Source organism: Lithobates pipiens, unplaced genomic scaffold (assembly GCF_037356315.1).
Source record: "Lithobates pipiens isolate NorthernLeopardFrog02 unplaced genomic scaffold, aLitPip1_a1.2 Scaffold_22, whole genome shotgun sequence".
Taxonomy (NCBI): domain Eukaryota; kingdom Metazoa; phylum Chordata; class Amphibia; order Anura; family Ranidae; genus Lithobates; species Lithobates pipiens.
Window position 1 is genome coordinate 15,313,867 of NW_027507784.1, and position 17,843 is coordinate 15,331,709.

Here is a 17,843-nt window from a genome sequence, read left to right on the forward strand (position 1 = left end):
ATTGACTTTCATGGGGAAACTCGCTTTGATATATGAGTGCTTTGGATTACAAGCATTCTCCTGGAACGGATTATGCTTGTAATCCAAGGTTCCGCTGTATTTATTCAATCACCTGCACTCTGCGCCAACAAACTAAAAACATCAATGACTGCAGCAATTCAGCACCCAAATAGAAGAGAATAGAGAGATACAAAGTAACATTGTTTATAAACATTGATCAGAAAGGAGATAGAGAGATACAAAGCAACATTGTCATTTAAACACATATAGATTTAGAGTTGATAAGTTATATGTATACAATAATTGCCTCTTTAGGGCGTTTATTTATTTTTGAATTTTGTTTTATTTTTTTTCCAATGCGGTAACATCCAACACTAACACACTTCCGAGAGTTTTATATACACCCAACATCACTGGGTGTCAGCACCTCTGCAAGTGTGTTTATGTTTTTTTTAAGAGTGCAACTTTTAAAATTTAGTCCTTTTCTTGGCACCTAATTCTATAGTTCTTTCTATCAAATACCTACACCATAATGAATTTCTAAACATATAGAACCATCGAGAAGATATCATATATTCAAATATAGATGTTCTGAGAGTCATTTATTTGTTACTAGATAGAGTGGAAGGTGTAACAGCCCCTTACCCAGAATAGGGTAAGAATAGCGCAACATCAACTTTCCTTACATACAAAGCAACATTGTTTATAAACATTGATCAGACGGGAGATAGAAATATACAAAGTAACATTGTTTATAAAACATTGATTAGACAGGCGATAGCTACGATGTAACATTGTTTATAAACACTGATTAGACAGGAGATATAGAGATAAAAAGTAACATTGTTTATAAACACTGATTAGACAGGAGATATAGAGATACAAAGTAACATTGTTTATAAACTTTGATCAGATGGAAGATAAAGAGATACAAAGAAAAAAAATTATATATATATATATATAAACAGTGGTGTAGTGGATAGCACGTTCACCTAGCAGTAAGAAGGGTCGCTGGTTCGAATCCCAACCACAACACTACCTGCCTGGAGTTTGCATGTTCTCCCTGTGCCTGCGTGGGTTTCCTACGGGTACTCCGGTTTCCTCCCACACTCCAAAGACATGCTGGTAGGTTAATTGGATCCTGTCTAAATTGTCCCTAGTATGTATGAATGTGAGTTAGGGACCTTAGATTGTAAGCTCCTTGAGGGTAGGGACTGATGTGAATGTACAATGTATATGTAAAGCGCTGCGTAAATTGACGGCGCTATATAAGTACCTGAAATAAATAAATAAATATATATATATATATATATTCATATGTATTCTATTTTATTTGTCTGCAGATTGAAAGGATGAGCTTCAGTCTATAGTAAAAGCAACCTGACAAGTTAAAAAAGAAATAAATAGGGGCATGGAGCGGAGGTCCCCCCTGAAGTGGAGCTTCCGCTCATTGAAACCCTCCCCCCCCTCTGGCGCCACAATTGGCACCTTTCAGGGGGGAGGGGGGGTGCAGGTACCTGTACAGTAGAGGTATCTGCACCCACTTCCGGCATAGATTTTGCAGAAGCTACGCCCCTTTCCGCAGAATCTACGCCCCTTTCCAAAGGTCCCCCCCGCTGCCTGCTGGGAAACACACGGATGCCAGAGACAGTGGGGACCGTCCTTATTGCGCAGCGCGACTCACGCATACGCAGTAGGGAACCGAGAAATGAAGCCGCAAGGCTCCACTTCCTGATTCCCATACCCAAGATGGTGGCAGCAGCACCCGAGAGACGATCTAGAGATCGGCTTCGGGTGCCGACATCGTGGGCGCGCTGGGCGGGTAAGTGTCATTATTTTAAAAGTCAGCAGCTGCAGTATTTGTAGCTGCTGGCTTTTAAAAAAAAAAAAACGGAGGACTCCCGCTTTAAATCAACATATCTCAGATTACGTGTATTTACTCAATCACCTGCACTCTGCACCAACAAACTAAAAACACCAAAGACTGCGGCAATTGAATACCCAAATACTGGATATATAAAACTAATAGTGAAAAAAATGGATACACAGTATTTTTTTTTTTATAAAACATTGATTAGACAGGCGATATCTACGATGTAACATTGTTTATAAACACCAATTACACAGGAGATATATAGAGATACAAAGTAACATTGTTTATAAACATTGATCAGACAGGAGATAGAGAGATACAAAGTAACATTGTTTGTTTTGTATCTATTCTATTTTATTTGTCTGCAGATTGAAGGGATGAGCTTCAATCTACAGTAAAAGCAACCTGACAGGTTTAAAAAATAGTGTTCCTTTTTTTTTCCTTTTAAATAACATTTGTTCTCATTCAATGCTTTATGAACTCGTAATTTACTTTAATCTTCCCCAATTAATCTCTTCCACTATCCTAGCAATCAATTCTTTTTTTTTTTTCTTGCAGATTTTTTTATTTCTAGTTTTCTAAGAATTATAACTGTTGTATAAAAATATTTAAACTGCTTTCATTTTTATTTGTTTTGTTCATGATTTCAATTTAAAAGGTATTTTTTTTTTTTAATTGTTTCATTTGTAAATGACTTTGCTTATTACTGCAATCATAATGTAATGCCTTGTACACACGATCGCACATTCCGACAACAAAATCCATGTTTTTTTTTCCCGACGTATGTAGGCTCAAACTTGTCTTGCATACACACGGTCACACAAAGTTGGTTGGAAATTGCGAACGTCAAGAACGCGGTGACATACAACGCGTACGAGGAGCCGAAAAAAATGAAGTTCAATAGCCAGCGTGGCTCCTTCTGCTTGATTCCGAGCATGCGTGGGACTTTGTGCGTCGGAATTGTGTACACGCGATCGGAATTTCCGACACCAGATTTTGTTGTTATAAAATTTGAGATCCAGATTTCAGATTTTGTGTGACGAAAATTCCAATGGAAAATGTCCAGTGGAGCCTACACACGGTCGGAATTTCCAACAACAAGCTCCCATCAAACATTTTCCATCGGAAAATCCGACCGTGTGTATGGAGCATAAGAGTCATTTTAAGTGGGACAAATTATAATAATGGGGGAATTGTGCCCCATCATTTGTGTCATTCAGGGGAATTATGCCCCATCATTGATCACATTGGGCCCAATAGTTGGTGTCATTGGGAGGAATAGTGCCCCATTGTTGGTTTCAGTGGGAGAAGTTGTGCCCAATCCTTGGAGACAGTGGGAGGAATAGTGCCCCATCATTGGTGTCATTGGACCCAATTGTTGGTGACAGTGGGAGTAATTGAGCTCCATTATTGGTGTCATTGGACCCAATTGTTTGTGTTATTGGGAGGAATAGTGTCCCATCATTGGCGTCATTGGACCCAATTGTTGGTGACAGTGGGAGTAATTGAGCTCCATTATTGGTGTCATTGGACCCAATTGTTTGTGTTATTGGGAGGAATAGTGCCCCATCAGTGGCTTCATTGGACCCAATTGTTGGTGTTAGTGGGAGGAATAGTGCCCCATTATTGGTGTCATTGGACCCAATTGTTGGTGACAGTGGGAGGAATAGTGCCCCATCAGTGGCGTCATTGGACCCAATTGTTGGTGTTATTGGGAGGAAATGAGCTCCATTATTGGTGTCATTGGACCCAATTGTTGGTGACAGTGGGAGGAATAGTGCCCTATCAGTGGCGTCATTGGACCCAGTTGTTGGTGTTATTGGAAGGAAATGAGCTCCATTATTGGTGTCATTGAGAAGAATTGTACCCCATCATTGATGTCAGTGGGAAGAGTTGTGCCCCAGTGTTGGTGTCAATAGGAATTGTATACCTTAACTGGTCTCAGTGTGGGGGGAGGGGATTATACCCCATTGTTGGTATCAGTGAAAGGAACAGTGCCCCAAGGGCTGGATAAAAGCAAGAAAAGGGCCACATTCGGGCACCTGGGCCGCAGTTTGAAGACCACTGCATTAGACCAACATCCGTATTGCATAGATAAACCAAAAACTAGAAAAAAAATATAACCGGCCAAACAAGGAGTCTAATATAAAATTATACATTTTATTATACATAATGTTTAAAAAAAAGGACTTTTCATAAAATCAAATATCATGGTGCTTATCGGATCAACTGTACATAAAGCAATTGCAGTAGTTTTGCTTGATAATTCCAATGATAGTAAGGAGGTCCTTATGTGTCAACGCATTTCACCAAGTTTAGGCTTTATCAGGATGCATGAGTACAGTACAGTATTTCTCTCAGAAATCTAGCACCACAGCGCACATGATCCCCGGATGGGCACCGCAACAAGACATCACAGCAATGATAAGTTTTAATAGCATTTCCCGGGTGATGCAAAATGTATATTTTCAAAATTGAAGTGAAAGGGAACACTCAATAGCCTATATGTGGTCTGGCTCTAATGAAATGAGCTCATACATGAGGGGATCACACTAGAAAATTACTCAGATTAAAGCATCAATGAAGGGAAACGTTATATGGTATGAAGTTTCAATCAGTTAGAGCCAGCCATGGCTACTTATCCAATCACATAGACCATCCAAAGGGAGTGCATCAAGGAGATCTCTGGTGCCCGCATATGTCCGAGTGAGCAAAAAGCCAGCTTTCTTGAACATGACAATGAGGTCTCTGTTCTCCAATGGCCTCCACATACACTTAACTCATCCAATAGAGCACCTTTGGGATGTGGTGGAATGGGAGACTGGCATCATGGATGTGCAGCCAACAGATCTGCAGCAACTGTGTGATGCTATCATCCATCCATGCGTCCGGCCCCCTGATCTACATACAGGGGTGCCGGACTATGGATTCCAGAGGCTCTAATAGGCTCCAAAAAAAAAGGGTGGGTCTCACCCAGTTGTGTGACGATAGCAAATGAATATTCAATATTTTCACACTAAATCTCCTCCCCGCCAATAAGGAAGCGGGTTGTGAGACCTGTTTGCTGATTGGACAAAACATCAGGTGTTTCTATTGGATGCCTAGCGCCTAGGAGAAGGAGAGAGGAGACGTACAGTGGCCACCTATATGGAAGACACTGGAACCGCTGCCCGCAGCCAACCACCTGCCACCTAGATGGGGTCCGCCATGCTGGAGGACACTGGAGCTGTTGCCCCCTGCAGACCACCACCCACCACCTATATGGGGTCTGCCATGCTGGAGGACACTGGAGCCGATGCTCTCAGCCCACCACCCGCCACCTAGATGGGGTCCAGTGTGCTGGAGAACACTGGAGCTGCTGCCCCCTGCAGACCACCACCACCATCTAGATGGGGTCTGCCGTGCTGGAGGACACTGGAGCCGCTGCCTCCCCGCAGCCCACCACCCACCACCTATATGGGGTCCGTCGTGCTGGAGGACACTGGAGCTGCAGCCCCCCCCCGAAGCCCACCACCTAGATGGGGTCCACCGTGCTGAAGGACACTGGAGCCGCTGCCCCCCGCAGACCACCACCCGCCACCTATATGGGGTCTGCAGTACTGGAGGACACTGGAGCCACTGCCCCCCCTGCAGCCCACCACCTAGATGGGGTCTGCCGTGCTGGAGGACACTGGAGCCACTGCCCCCCCTGCAGCCCACCACCTAGATGGGGTCTGCCATGTTGGAGGACACTGGAGCTGCTGCCCGCAGCCCACCATCAGCCCACCACCCACCACCTAGATGGGGTCTTCAATGCTGGAGAACAATGGAGCCGCTGCCCCCCCCGCAGCCCGCCACCTTTATGGGGTCCGCCGTGCTGGAGGACACTGTAGCTGCAGTCCCCCCCACAGCCCACCCCCCGCCACCTAGATGGGGTCCACCGTGCTGGAGGACACTGGAGCCACTGCCCCCCAAAGCCCACCCCCCGCCACCTAGATGGGGTAAGTGCCGGACTGACCGATCGGCAGAAAGCATGGGGGAGGTGGTGTGGTTGTTTGCCGCCCCCCCTTCCCCCCCAAAAAAAACACCAGCCGGCACTGCATTTCACTATTAACCAAAATCTCTGAGGAACGTTTCCAACACCTTGTAGTATCTATGGCACCAAGAATGAAGGCAAAAGGGGGTCCAACCCGTGACTAGCAAGGAGGACCTAATAAAGTGGCCGGTGAGTGCAGGTCACCTTACATATTTCTAGGTGACATTGGGGTTGATTTACTAAAGGAAAATAGACTGAGCACTCTACAAGAGCATTTGCTTCAGATCTTAGTTAATCATATGAAGATTCACTTTAATAAGAACATGCAAGGAAAATATATAATGGCATATTTGCTTGAACATGATTGGATGATGGGAATCAATAGAGCTCCGCCTCATTTACTAAGCTCTGGAGTAACTGCACTTGCAGATTTCTCAGACTATTTGCCTTTAGTAAATCCACCCATAGGCGTGCACATGGGGTGTGCCGGGTGAGCCTGGGCACACCCTAATGTGAGTGAGGAGATCTGCTGTAAGATGCTGCAAGAGACTGTATAGGGAGCTGCCTGTGGGCACTCAGAGAGAGGCATGTAAGAGCCGCTTAGTGCTTTAAACTGTAATGAAATTTCACTGCTTGCAGATAGGAGCTGTCAAAACTCGGGCTGATGTCGGGGGTGGGTGGGACCAAACAACTGGCCTATCAAACATGCTGATGTCGAGGGCTGGGCGGTCCTCTCCGTGTATGTGGCTCCGCCCCTTTTCTATCAGTTTCAGCTTCTGTGTTTATGATCAGGACACTGGAAGGAAACCGGTAAGGCTTCCTTCCAGTCTGTCCCTAGCCGCCAGAAGAGGCGGATTGTTGATCGGGGCTCCCAATTGAACGGGAACCCTGGTAAGAGAGGCGGGAGGCGGCAGGAGGGGGGGGGCAGACGTCCCCTCCCGCTCCCGGCTTTTAGCCGCATCGGCTGTTATAGCTGGAAAGCTGATCGCCGGCTCCAAAAAACTGTACCGGCAGCTGTGGGAATCATCCCGGTATGACCCCCGAAAGCCGAGGCCGCATATCAGCATACACTCGGCGGCAAGGGGTTAAATCTACGAAAATGCAAATTTTCTAATCTTCTAATCAACGAAAAATTAGACTCACGGAAATACGAATCATTTCAAATCAATGAAAATATAGCTCTTACGGAAATACAAACCCGTCCCAATATGAAATATAACGAAAATGCGACTTTCGAATCAACGGAAAAACGAATCAATGAAAAAATAACTCTCACGAAAATATGAAAGAGTCCAAATACGAAAACCCGCATCTTACGAAATTACGAATCGTTGCAAATTGATGGAAACAAACAGAAAGGAAACAATTGTTTCTGTTGTGCACATGTCTAGCAAAGGGCGGGCCGACTCAATATTGAACCCTACGGGCGAAGGCTGGGAGGCTATTAAAGTTCATGTGTGTGTAAAGGCAGGTGTCTCAATACTTTTGGTAATACAGTGTATATGTGTGTATGTGTATGTATGTGTGTATATATATATATATATATATATATATATATATATATATATATATATATACACATACATGTGTTTGAGCCTTGGGGTGCACGCCCCAATGCAATAGGCTGCGCACGCCCATGTAACTCTTTCTGTACACAGTGCGGTCCATGTCCACACCCTTCTTCTCGGTTCAGGCAGTACTAATTTTATCAGATGAAACTCTTAAACTCTCTGACATAAACGTCACTTGAAAACTTGGAAGGGGCTCATATGAGTTGAGGTTGTTGCCAGTAAAGGGTTAATCATCTTCTTAAAAAAAAAAAAATGACAGCTTCAACTGCACCCCTCCCCCCAATCCACAGACATACCACGACACCCCAATGATCAGCCCAACTCACCGATTCTGGAAGCCTGCGATTCGCCCAACACACCCAACTCTTCTCTGCGTTGCAAGAAACTGCAGGAAGTGAAAGTGAAACTTTGTATCAGAACCGTTATTAGTGCAGAGACAGGGGGGAGGGGGAGGGGGGCCTCACATTCCACCTATGAGAACACCGAATACTAAGAAAGGCGATTTCTGGAGATCTCCCCAATGGGGTCACAGATAAACACACAAACACATCGGGGGAGATTTACTAAAACTGGAGAGTGTAAAATCTGGAGCAGCTCCGCACAGGAACCGATCGGCTTCCAGGTTTTATTGTCAGAGCTTAAAGGGGTTGTAAAGATTCATCCTATGCATTCAGGGGAACAAACGCCTGTCAGTGATCACTCCCCCCCTCCCCCAGCGGGGCTGGACTGGGACAAGAATTTGGCCCTGGACATCATCCAGATTGGCCCACTTTAATTTTGCAAACACGCACAAAAACAGTATATAAACTAGTAATTGTGCAAAAAAAATAAGTAAAAACATTTCACTGTAAATATAAATGGCTTTTTTTTCAGGGTCCCCAGAAACCCCCCCCCCACTTACATCAGGGTCCCCAGAGAGCCCCCCTTACATCAGGGTCCCCAAAGGCCCCTCCTTATATCAGGGTCACCAGAGAGCCCCCCTTACATCAGGATCCCCAAGGGCCCCTCCTTACATCAGGGTCACCAGAGAGCCCCCCTTACATCAGAGTCCCCAGAGAGCACCCCTTAACTCAGGGTCCCCGAGGGCCCCTCCTTACATCAGGATCACCAGAGAGCCCCCCTTACATCAGAGTCCCCAGAGAGCCCCCCTTACATCAGGGTCCCCAATGAGCCCCTCTTACATCAGGATCCCCAAGGGCCCCTCCTTACATCAGGGTCACCAGAGAGCCCCCCTTACATCAGAGTCCCCAGAGAGCACCCCTTAACTCAGGGTCCCCGAGGGCCCCTCCTTACATCAGGATCACCAGAGAGCCCCCCTTACATCAGGGTCCCCAGAGAGCCCCCCTTAACTCAGGGTCCCCAGAGAGCCCCCCTTGCATCAGGGTCCCAGAGGGCCCCTCCTTATATCATGGTCACCAGAGAGCCCCCCTTAAATCAGAGTCCCCAAAAAGCCTTGCCTTGCATCAGGGTCCCCAGTGAGCCTCCCCCTTGCATCAAGGTCCCCAGAGAGCCCCCACTTACATCAGTGTCCCCAGAGAGCCCTCCATTACATCTGGGTCCCCAGAGAGCCTCCCCCTTGCATCAGGGTCTCCATAGAGCCCCCCACTTATGCCAGGGTCCCCAGAGACCCTCCCCCTTTCATCAGGGTCCCCATAGAGCTCCCCACTTACGCCAGGGTCCCCAGAGAGCCGCTCCTTACATCAGAGTCCCCAGAAAGTCGCTCCTTACATCAGGGCCACCAGAGAGAGGGCAGGCAGTGAGAGATACTGGACTCAGGAGTGCGCCCTGCAAGGTACCCCCCCCCGGGAGAGTGCTTCTCCTAGGGGGTTATCTGATGTAGGGAGGACCCACGAGAGCCGCCCGGGGGCCCCAGGAGAGGATGATTGGGGGCCACTCTGTGCAAAACAAGCTGCACAGTGGAGGTAAGTATGACATGTCTATTATGTCTATACTTTAACCACTTGCCGACCAGCCACTGTCGTCAAGATTATAAAAGACCTGCGACACCTATAGGTGACCCAAGGAGAGTAGTAATGCACTGAACAGTGGGTGTGGCTAAACTACTCTTGCTGTCGTGGGAGCAGCTGGTTTGGGCTCTCAGCAGCTCACTGAGAGGCTGAGCCTGGAGCCTGTCCAGGGCCGGATCCCGACCATATGGTTGTAATCTTTCCAGAGCCTGGACCGGCTCTGTGACGTCAGCCGACAGTGGGCTTTAGCCTGCTGTCTGCTGAAAGTGGACCGCTGGAGTGCAGAACGAACTCCACTCCTGTGATCCACATGAGAGGTTCAGTCAAACGAGTTTTTGAACTGCCTGTCCATAGAGATAAATGGACTGCCTGATCAGGTCTACCTGAAAAACTGGCAAAAACTGAAGTGATGCCAAGTTCCTCCACCCCAAACTCGCTCATCCATATCTTTATGGACCTTGCTTTGAGCACTGGTGCAAATCATTTGGTGGAGGGGGGATTATGGTGTGGAGGGGGGATTATGGTGCGGGGTTGTTTTTCAGGGGTTGGGGCTTGGCCTCTTTGTCCAAAATGTCTTGGTATTTCCTTCACTGGAACTATTTCATGCTCCCAACTTTGTGGGAATAGTTTGGGGACGGTGCCTTCCTGTTCCAACATGACTGCGCACCAGTGCACAAAGCAAGGTCCATAAAGACATAGATGAGCGAGCTGCTCATGTGTGAGGTCAGGCACTGATGTTGGACGAGAAGGCCTGGCTCACAGTCTTCGCTCTAATTCATCCCAAAGGTGTTCTATCGGGTTGAGGTCAGGACTCTGTGCAGGCCAGTCAATTTCCTCCACCCCAAACTCGCTCATCCATGTCTTTATGGACCCTGCTTTGTGCACTGCTGTGCAGTCATGTTGGAACAGGAAGGGGCCATCCCCAAACTGTTCCCACATAGTTGGGAGCATGAAATAGTCTAAAATGTCTTGGTATGCTGATGCCTTAAGAGTTCCCTTCACTGGAACTAAGGGGCCAAACCCAACCTCTGAAAATCAACACCACAGCATAATCCCCCCTCCACTAAATGATTTGGACCAGTACTCAAATCAAGGTTCATAAAGACATGGATGAGCGAGTTTGGGGTGGAGGAACTTGGCTGGCCTGCAAAGAGTCCTGACCTCAACCTGATAGAACACCTTTGGGATGAATTAGAGTAGAGACTGTGAGCCAGGCCTTCTCATCCAACATCAATGCCCAACGTCACAAATGTGCTTCTGGAAGAATGGTCAAACATTCCCATAGACACATCTCCTAAACCTTGTGGACGGCCTTCCCAGAAGAGTTGAAGCTGTAAGAGCTGCAAAGGGTGGGCCAACTCAATATTGAACCCGACGGACTAAGACTGGGACGCCATTAAATTTCATGTGTGTGTAAAGGCAGGCGTCCCAATACTTTTGGTAATATAGTGTATATAGGCACTGTGATGGGGAGACATGATGAAGGGGGGCACTGTGATGGGGAGACATGATAGAAGGGGGCACTGTGATGGGGAGACATGATGGAGGGGGGCACTGTGATGGGGAGACCTGATATAAGGGGGCACTGTGATGGGGAGACATGATGGAAGGGGGCACTGGGATGGGGAGACATGATGGAAGGGGGCACTGTGATGGGGAGACATGATGGAAGGGGGCACTGTGATGGGGAGCCATGATGGAAGGGGGCCCTGTGATGGGGAGACATGATGGAGGGGGGCACTGTGATGGGGAGACATGATGGAAGGGGGCACTGTGATGGGGAGACATGATGGAAGGGGGCAGTGTGATGGGGAGACATGATGGAAGGGGGCACTGTGATGGGGAGACATGATGGAAGGGGGCACTGTGATGGGGAGACATGATGGAAGGGGGCAGTGTGATGGGGAGACATGATGGAAGGGGGCAGTGTGATGGGGAGACATGATGGAAGGGGGCAATGTGATGGGGAGACATGATGGAAGGGGGCACTGTGATGGGGAGACATGATGGAAGGGGGCACTGTGATGGGGAGACATGATGGAAGGGGGCACTGTGATGGGGAGACATGATGGAAGGGGGCACTGTGATGGGGAGACATGATGGAAGGGGGCACTGTGATGGGGAGACATGATGGAAGGGGGCAGTGTGATGGGGAGACATGATGGAAGGGGGCAGTGTGATGGGGAGACATGATGGAAGGGGGCAATGTGATGGGGAGACATGATGGAAGGGGGCACTGTGATGGGGAGACATGATAGAAGGGGGCACTGTGATGGGGAGACATGATGGAAGGGGGCACTGTGATGGGGAGACATGATGGAAGGGGGCACTGTGATGGGGAGACATGATAGAAGGGGGCACTATGATGGGGAGACATGATATAAGGGGGCACTGTGATGGGGAGACATGATGGAAGGGGGCACTATGATGGGGAGACATGATAGAAGGGGGCACTGTGATGGGGAGACATGATGGAAGGGGGCACTGTGATGGGTAGACATGATGGAAGGGGGCACTGTGATGGGGAGACATGATAGAAGGGGGAACTGTGATGGGGAGAGATGATAGAAGGGGGCACTGTGATGGGGAGAGATGATGGAAGGGGGCACTGTGATGGGGAGACATGATGGAAGGGGGCATTGTGATGGGGAGAGATGATGGAAGGGGGCAGTGTGATGGGGAGACATGATGGAAGGGGGCACTATGATGGGGAGACATGATAGAAGGGGGCACTGTCATGGGGAGACATGATAGAAGGGGGCACTGTCATGGGGAGACATGATGGAAGGGGGCACTGTGATGGGGAGATATGATGGAAGGGGGCACTGTGATGGGGAGACATGATGGAAGGGGGCCCTGTGATGGGGAGACATGATGGAAGGGGGCACTGTGATGGGGAGACATGATGGAAGGGGGCACTGTGATGGGGAGACATGATGGAAGGGGGCACTGTGATGGGGAGACATGATAGAAGGGGGCACTGTGATGGGGAGACATGATGGAAGGGGGCACTGTGATGGGGAGACATGATGGAAGGGGGCACTGTGATGGGGAGACATGATAGAAGGGGGCACTGTGATGGGGAGACATGATGGAAGGGGGCACTGTGATGGGGAGACATGATGGAAGGGGGCACTGTGATGGGGAGACATGATGGAAGGGGGCACTGTGATGGGTAGACATGATGGAAGGGGGCACTGTGATGGGGAGACATGATAGAAGGGGGCACTGTGATGGGGAGACATGATAGAAGGGGGCACTGTGATGGGGAGACATGATGGAAGGGGGCACTGTGATGGGGAGATATGATAGAAGGGGGCACTGTGATGGGGAGACATGATAGAAGGGGGAACTGTGATGGGGAGAGATGATAGAAGGGGGCACTGTGATGGGGAGAGATGATGGAAGGGGGCACTGTGATGGGGAGACATGATGGAAGGGGGCACTGTGATGGGGAGAGATGATGGAAGGGGGCAGTGTGATGGGGAGACATGATATAAGGGGGCCCTGTGATGGGGAGACCAGGGGCCAATGATGCTATTAGGATTGCAATGGTCACTGGGGAGGAGACCGAGGAAATGTTTCATTCTGCCTGCAGTAGACTGATGATTTCAGCTCAGCTTAGACAAAGTCAGTGAGTGGAGATCACAGACGGCTTTTTAATGATAAGAGATGGAGCTTCTCTGAACAATGGTCCTGTTATTATACGTTGTGACTTGTAGAGTTCTTGGTCATGATGTGAGTATGAATTGTCTCGGTCCTCCTCCTATGTAGAGTGGACTGTGGTAGAAAAGTTGTCATTTCCTTCCTGATTGGCGGAGGAATTCTTTCTTGTTTATGTAAAGAAATTCCGAACCTTCCCTTCCCCCGGTACTTCCCACCGTTTCCTCCGAGATTTGCTATGACTGATAGTCTTTAGAGATCGGCTTCTCATTGGATTTACAGAGTGTGAAATATTTTGAATGCTTATTGAAGAGATAAATCTGACCTCCGGCATTCCGTTGGGTCTTGCCCAGGTGTAGCGGTTGGATGGGAATGTCTTCCTCTGATGATGTCACCACACACTGTGTTGGAGGTGATTGGAGCCGTATTAGAAATAAATAATTGAGTTCTTTCCGCTATTCTTTTTTTATTTTCACTAATATATAATTTTTCAAGACAAGTTTTCATGGTACGCCCCCTTTTGTGAACAAAGTCTGGTTAACCGCTTCTGGACTGCCCACTGCACATTTACTGTGGCAGGATGGGCCGGCTGTGTGAAACAACGCGGGGTCTGGGGTGCGCCGCCGGCGATCCGCTGCCGCTGTGGCTGGACACAGTGGAAGCCAATTAGTGGATCCAGCAGCCACAAGGGACCCGCCGATCGCTCACTCTAGAGGCAGAATGGCGGACCGCCTATGTAAACAAGGCAGGCCGCCGTTATGTCACAGAGGAAGAGAGAGATCTTGTGTTCCTGCTAATCGGGAACACGCATCTCTCTCTTCCTCCAGTTAAATCACCCCCTACAGTTAAGCCCCATCCACACTATCAGTTTTTCTGCTGAGTTTTTCCATCAGATTTACCAAAACCATGTAGTAGAAGGGCCTGCCTGATTGCATACACATTGAAACTCCTAAGGTTTGACCTCATATTATATGGTTTTGGTAAGTATGAATGAAAAACTCAGCAGAAAAACGAATAGTGTGTATGGGGCTTCAGAAATCACTCCGTAGGAGCTCACTTGAAGTGATTGTAAGGGTAATTAAAAAAAAATAAAATAACAAACAAGTCATACTTATGTAGCGCCGGCTCCTGAAGAGCACGCACTATGTGTTTTTCAAATTTAAGGTTACATCTGAACTGCAGGTTGGTTTGGGTACAATTGTCTAAATATGGACTTCAGCATCAGTCTGACTGGACTATGAGATGTTCAGCCTGACCACAGGGGGCACTGTCTTTTCTGGCAGACATGGAACTATGGTCTGGTTGGGTGCTTAAGTTTCTCTCTCTTTGAGCCCGCCCAGGGGGAGTGGCGCTCTTGCTGTGCTTTCTGGGAGAGGGTATTTGAGATGCGGACGTCACGTGGTTCGGGGGTTCCGGTCCAGAATGATGTACTGACTTCATGGCCCCGGTCCTCCTGACCAGCCCCCAGGAAGGCTATGGCCTGGGGTGTGGATCCACCCGATCTTGCCTCGCGGCTGGCTAGCCCGAGGCAAGGAAACTAAAGGAGGATTTTGTTCTGATTTTGTTCTGATTTTGTTCTGATCATGTGATCAGCTGTCATTGTCTGACAGCTGATCACATGGTAAGGGGCCAGGACCGGCTCCTTACTCGGATCGGTGATCACCCGTGTCTCAGTGTCTCGGTGATCACAGCGTTCTCCACGCACGCCCTGCAGGGTGGCGTGCACAGGGAGCGTGCACAGGGGAGGTCGTCCTATGACGGCCTCCCGGGAATTCAGATCCTCGCTCGGTACTCATATGATTGAGAGGAAGCTCTATAATAGTAAGAAACCTTTCGGGTGTGGGCTCCTGCCGGAATAGTGGAGGAGGTATGTTGGTATCAAGTTGAGGGGTTGTGGAGATCGCCTAAGTAGGACCGGTAAGGATCAATTGGGTAAGAAGAAGGGTATAGACGGAGGGAGGGCATGCTAAACCAGACTCTATGACTTTTCAGCGACAGATCAGTATCTGGCATTTTTATTATTCATTTTTTTTTTATTAGTAATGGCGGCGATCTGCGATTTTTATTGTGACTGCGACATTATGGTGGACACATCGGACGCTTTTGACACTATTTTGGGACCATTGTCTATTACACAGCGATCCGTGCTAGAAAAATGCACTGATTACTGTGTAAATGACACTGGCCGGGAAGGGGTTAACCACTAGGGGGCGATCAAGGGGTTAAGTGTGTCCTAGGGAGTGATTCTAATTGTGTGTGGGGGGGGGGGTGAGCTACCACTGACCACTGATATGACAGCGATCACTGCTTCCAATGACAGGGAGCAGTGGTGGATCTCTGTCATGTTGCTAGGCAGAACGGGGAAATGCCTTGTTTACATAGACATCTCAACGCTCTGCCGCTCCGTGACACGATCGCCGGGAGACCGGCGAACATCGAGTCCGGGGGTCCCACAGGCACGCTGTACATGGCGGACTAGCCCCACAAATTAAAGGGGACATACAGGTACGCCCATTTGCCCACCGCAACCATTGTGCCGACGTATATCGGAGTGCGCTGGTCGGCAAGTGGTTAAAGGAGTTGTAAAGGCAGAAGATGCATTCTATACATTAAGATAAAAGACCTTCTGTGTGCAGCACAGCGGACATTGCTGGAGAGAGATGGGGCTCAGGTAAGTAGTAGGGGGCTGAGGGGCGATGTCCACGAGTCCCTCGGCCGTACCTCTCCCTCCTAATTGGCTGAGACATAGCAGTGGCGCCATTGGCTCCCACGGCTGTCAATCAAAGTCATTTAGCCATAGCAGTGGCGCCATTGGCTCCCACGGCTGTCAATCAAAGTCATTTAGCCAATCGGGAGACAGAGGGGGCCGAACGGCAGCTCCGTATCTGACTGGACACACAGAGCTGAAGCTCAGCACGGATGCCCCCATATCAAGGAGGGAGGGGCCAGGAGAGCCGAAGAGGGACCCGAGAAGAGGAGGATCTGGGCTGCTCTGTACAAATCCACTGCTCAGAGGCGGGAAGTGTAACATGTTTGTTATATTTTTTATTTTAAACGATACTTTACAAGCACTTTAACCCTTTGATCTCCGCTGATGTTAACCCCTTCCCTTCCAGTGTCATTTATACAGTGACAGTGCATTTTATACAGTGACAGTGCATTTATAGCACTGATCACTGTACTGGTGTCACCGGTCCCCAAAAAGTGTCACCATGGGGTTGATTTACTAAAGGCGAATCCACTTTGCTCTAGAAGTGCACTTGGAAGTGCAGTCGCTGTCGATCTGACGGGGACATGCAAGGAAAATAAAAAACAGCATTTTTTTTTCCTTGCACATGATTGGATGATAAAATCAGCAGAGCTTCCCCTCAGATCTGCAGCGACTGCACTTCCAAGTGCGCTAGTTGTGCAAAGTGGATTTGCCTTTAGTAAATCAACCCCTTAGTGTTAGATTTGTCCGCCGCAATGTTGCAGTCCCACTAAAAAAAATCGCTGATCGCCATCATTACCTAGTAAAAATAAAAATGCCATAAAAATATCCCCTAGTTTGTAGACACTATAACTTTTTTTGTTTTGTTTTTTACCAAAAATATGTAGCAGACATTTTTTTTTTATGTTATTGGATGTGTTTTATAGAGTAAAAAAATAAAAAAATAAACACAGAGGTGATCAAAAACCACCAAAAGAAAACTCGATTTGTGGGAAAAAAAGGACATCGATTTTATTTGGGTACAACGTCGCACGTCCGCACAATTGTCAATTAAAGCGACGCAGTGCCGTATCGCAAAAAATGGCCTGGTCATGAGGGGGGCAAATCTTCCGGAGCTGAAGAGGTTAAATCACACAGAACAAATTGGTTTGGTTGAGCTGAACAAATAAGTACAGCGGTACCTTGGATTACGAGTATAATCTGTTCCAGAAGAATGCTTGCAATCCAAAGCACTCGTATATCAAAGCAAGTTTCCTCATAGAAGTCAATGGAAACTCAGATAATTAGTTCCACGGTGACTTCTATTGTATGCAGTACCACATGTGGCCAGAGGTGGGGGGGGCGTCGGAGACACTCAGAAACACTCGGAACCCCTCTGATGCACTCGGAAATACTTGGAAAGGCTCGGAAACGATTGGGAATAGAGTGTTTCCAAGTGTTTCCAAATGCTTCCGAGTGGCTCCCAGTGCATCGGCGCCCCCCCCGCACCTCTGGCAAAATGCGGTACTGCACACCGCAGAGGCTTAAATCCTGCTCGTTTCATGAGACAACGCTCACAAACCGAGTCAGGATTTAAAAAAAATAATAGCTATTATTGTAAAAATGCTCGTTAACCGCGTTACTCGCAATATGAGGTAGTACTTTACTGTACATCCATTTTTTTATACAAAGACTAAGGAGTGTGTTTTGGCAGAGCAGGTTTTGTTCTTCTGGGACGATACTTTGGTTTTATAAGACGATCAGACCGGAAAACAAACATCGCTTAACAGACTTTTATTTTACACTCGTAGAGGTATAGAAAGAATACATCGAATGTCAGATATACGGAATAACACAACAACGTCAGAGGTGTTGTCTTATGTACAGACCGTTGTGTCTATCCCTTCAGGTCTGTATTGTGTAGAATATTTATTTTTTTATTGACAGATTTGTAACTTTGTAGATTTTCCCTCTTTATCGTCAATAGCTGAAGGAAAAACAAATAATATTAATAATAATATTTAAATATGTAACTGTGGGGGGGGGGGAGGGGACATTAGAGCGT

At 47.9% G+C, this 17,843-nt stretch overlaps 1 protein-coding gene across 2 annotated transcripts in view; it reads right to left on the bottom strand.

The window, feature by feature from the left end:
* Positions 1-7,907, bottom strand: part of LOC143923334 (uncharacterized) — a 43,599-nt gene extending 35,692 nt beyond the window's left edge. Inside the window, exon 1 of one of the 2 annotated variants that reach the window (XM_077446947.1) lies at positions 7,786-7,907. The gene's annotated coding sequence lies outside the window, so the exon portion shown is untranslated. The remainder of the gene's footprint in view (positions 1-7,785) is intronic. The other variant, XM_077446948.1, reaches the window with a different exon arrangement.
* Positions 7,908-17,843: the final 9,936 nt, after the last annotated feature.